The sequence below is a fragment of the Heterodontus francisci genome, unplaced genomic scaffold (assembly GCF_036365525.1).
Source record: "Heterodontus francisci isolate sHetFra1 unplaced genomic scaffold, sHetFra1.hap1 HAP1_SCAFFOLD_83, whole genome shotgun sequence".
Lineage (NCBI taxonomy): Eukaryota > Metazoa > Chordata > Chondrichthyes > Heterodontiformes > Heterodontidae > Heterodontus > Heterodontus francisci.
In genome coordinates, this window is record NW_027141917.1 from 5,507,453 (window position 1) to 5,511,618 (window position 4,166).

Here is a 4,166-nt window from a genome sequence, read left to right on the forward strand (position 1 = left end):
ACAGACCCTCCGACAGTGCAGCACTCCCTCAGTACTGACCATCTGACAGTGCAGTGATCCCTCAGTACTGACCATCCGACAGTGCAGCACTCCCTCAGTACTGACCCTGAGACAGTGCAGCACTCACTCAGTACTGACCCTGTGACAGTGCAGCACTCCCTCAGTTCTAACACTCTGACATTGCAGCACTCACTCAGTACTGACGCTGTGACAATGCAGCACTCTCTCAGTACTGACCCTGAGACAGTGCAGCACTCCCTCAGTACTGACCCTCTGACAGTGCAGCACTCCCTCAGTACTGAACATCTGACAATGCAGCACTCTCACAGTACAGACCCTGAGACAGTGCAGCACTCTCTCAGTACTGACCCTCTGACAGTGCAGTGATCCCTCAGTACAAACCCTTCGACAGTGCAGCACTCCCTCAGTACTGACCCTCTGACAGGGCAGCACTCCCTCAGTACTGAACCTCTGACAATGCAGCACTCCCTCAGTACTGCCCCTCTGACAGTGCAGTGCTCCCTCAGTACAGACACTTCGACAGTGCAGCACTCCCTCAGTACTTACCCTCTGACAGTGCAGCACTCCCTCAGTAGTGCCCCTCTGACAGTGCAGCACTCCCTCAGTACTGACCCTCTGACAGTGCAGCACTCCCTCAGTACTGACCCTCTGACAGTGCATTGCTCCCTCAGTACTGACCCTCTGGCAATGCAGCACTCTCTCAGTACTGCCCCTCTGACAGTGCAATGCTCCCTCAGTACAGACACTTCGACAGTGCAGCACTCCCTCAGTATAGACACTCTGACAGTGCAGCACGCCATCAGTACTGCCCCTCTGACAGTGCAGTGCACCCTCAGTGCTGACCCTTCGACAGTGCAGCACTCCCTCAGTACTGATCCTGAGACAGTGCAGCACTCTCTCAGTACTGACCCTCCGACAGTGCAGCACTCCCTCAGTACTGACCCACTGACAGTGCATTGCTCCCTCAGTACAGACACTACGACAGTGCAGCACTCCCTCAGTACAGACCCTCTGACAGTGCAGGACTACCTCAGTACTGACCCTCTGGCAGTGCAGCATTCCCTCAGTACTGAACCTGTGACAATGCAGCACTCTCTCTCAGTACTGACCCTTCGACAGTGCAGCACTCCCTCAGTACTGACTCTCTGACAGTGCAGCGCTCCCTCACTCCTGACCATTCGACAGTGCAGCACTCCCTCAGTACTGGCCCTTTGAAAGTTCAGCTCTCCCTCAGTACTGACCCTCTGACAGTGCAGCACTCCCTCAGTACTGACTCTCTGACAGTGGATTGATCCCTCACTACTGACCCTCTGACATTGCAGCACTCCCTCAGTACTGACCCTCTGACAGTGCATTGCTCCCACAGTACTGACCATCTGACAATGCAGCACTCCCTCAGTACTGCCCCTCTGACAGTGCAATCCTCCCTCAGTGCAGACCCTTCGACAGTGCAGCACTCCCTCAGTACAGACCCTCTGACAGTGCAGCACTCCATCAGTACTGCCCCTCTGACAGTGCAGCACTCCCTCAGTACTGACCCTCTGACAGTGCAGTGCTCCCTCAGTACTGACCCTCTGACAGTGCAGCACTCCCTCAGTACTGACCCTCTGACAGTGCATTGCTCCCTCAATACTGACCCTCTGACAATGCAGCACTCCCTCAGTACTGCCCCTCTGACATGCAGTGCTCCCTCAGTACAGACCCTCTGAAAGTGCAGCACTCCCTCAGTACTGACCCCTCTGACAGTGTCTTACTCCCACAGTACTGACCCACTGACAGTGCAGCACTCCCTCAGTACTGACCCTCTAACAGTGCATTGCTCCCTCAGTACTGAACCTCTGACAAAGCAGCACTCCCTCAGTACTGCCCCTCTGACAGTGCAGTGCTCCCTCAGTACAGACCCTTCGACAGTGCAGCACTCCCTCAGTACTTACCCTCTGATAGTGCAGCACTCCCTCAGTAGTGCCCCTCTGACAGTGCAGCACTCCCTCAGTACGGACCCTCTGACAGTGCAGCACTCACTCAGTACTGACCCTCTGACAATGCATTGCTCCCTCAGTACTGACCCTCTGACAATGCAGCACTCCCTCAGTACTGCCCCTCTGACAGTGCAATGCTCCCTCAGTACAGACACTTCGACAGTGCAGCACTCCCTCAGTACTTACCCTCTGACAGTTGCAGCACTCCCTCAGTACTGCCCCTCTGACAGTGCAGCACTCCCTCAGTACTGACCCTCTGACAGTGCAGCACTCCCTCAGTACTGACCCTCTGACAGTGCATTGCTCCCTCCGTACTGACCCTCTGACAATGCAGCACTCCCTCAGTACTGCCCCTCTGACAGTGCAATGCTCCCTTAGTACAGACACTTCGACAGTGCAGCACTCCCTCAGTACAGACACTCTGACAGTGCAGCACTCCATCAGTACTGCCCCTCTGACAGTGCAGTGCACCCTCAGTGCTGACCCTCTGACAGTGCAGCACTCCCTCAGTACTGCCCTCTGACAGTGCAGTGATCCCTCAGTACAGACCCTCCGACAGTGCAGCACTCCCTCAGTACTGCCACTCTGACAGTGCAATGCTCCCTCAGTACAGACACTTCGACAGTGCAGCACTCCCTCAGTACAGACCCTCTGACAGTGCAGCACTCCCTCAGTACTGACCCTCTGGCAGTGCAGCAATCCCTCAGTACTGACCCTGTGACAATGCAGCACTCTCTCAGTACTGACCCTGAGACAGTGCAGCACTCTCTCAGTACTGACCCTCTGACAGTGCAGCACTCCCTCAGTACTGCCCTCTGACAGTGCAGTGATCCCTCAGTACAGAGCCTCCGACAGTGCAGCACTCCCTCAGTACTGACCATCTGACAGTGCAGTGATCCCTCAGTACTGACCATCCGACAGTGCAGCAATCCCTCAGTACTGACCCTGAGACAGTGCAGCACTCACTCAGTCCTGACCCTGTGACAGTGCAGCACTCCCTCAGTTCTAACACTCTGACATTGCAGCACTCACTCAGTACTGACGCTGTGACAATGCAGCACTCACTCAGTACTGACCCTGAGACAGTGCAGCACTCCCTCAGTACTGATCCTCTGACAGTGCAGCACTCCCTCAGTACTGAACCTCTGACAATGCAGCACTCTCACAGTACAGACCCTGAGACAGTGCAGCACTCTCTCAGTACTGACCCTCTGACAGTGCAGTGATCCCTCAGTACAAACCCTTCGACAGTGCAGCATTCCCTCAGTACTGACCCTCTGACAGTGCAGCACTCCCTCAGTACTGAACCTCTGACAGTGCAGCACTCCCTCAGTACTGACCCTCTGACAGTGCAGCACTCCCTCAGTAATGACCCTCTGACAGTGCATTGCTCCCTCAGTACTGACCCTCTGGCAATGCAGCACTCCCTCAGTACTGCCCCTCTGACAGTGCAATGCTCCCTCAGTACAGACACTTCGACAGTGCAGCACTCCCTCAGTACAGACACTCTGACAGTGCAGCACGCCATCAGTACTGCCCCTCTGACAGTGCAGTGCACCCTCAGTGCTGACCCTTCGACAGTGCAGCACTCCCTCAGTACTGACCCTGAGACAGTGCAGCACTCTCTCAGTACTGACCCTCCGACAGTGCAGCACTCCCTCAGTACTGAACCACTGACATTGCATTGCTCCCTCAGTACAGACACTTCGAAAGTGCAGCACTCCCTCAGTACAGACCCTCTGACAGTGCAGCACTCCCTCAGTACTGACCCTCTGGCAGTGCAGCAATCCCTCAGTACTGACCCTGTGACAATGCAGCTCTCTCTCAGTACTGACCCTCTGACAGTGCAGCACTCCCTCAGTACTGCCCTCTGACAGTGCAGTGATCCCTCAGTACAGACCCTCCGACAGTGCAGCACTCCCTCAGTACTGACCATCTGACAGTGCAGTGATCCCTCAGTACTGACCATCCGACAGTGCAGCACTCCCTCAGTACTGACCCTGAGACAGTGCAGCACACACTCAGTACTGACCCTGTGACAGTGCAGCACTCCCTCAGTTCTAACACTCTGACATTGCAGCACTCACTCAGTACTGACCCTGTGACAATGCAGCACTCTCTCAGTACTGACCCTGAGACAGTGCAGCACTCCCTCAGTACTGAGCC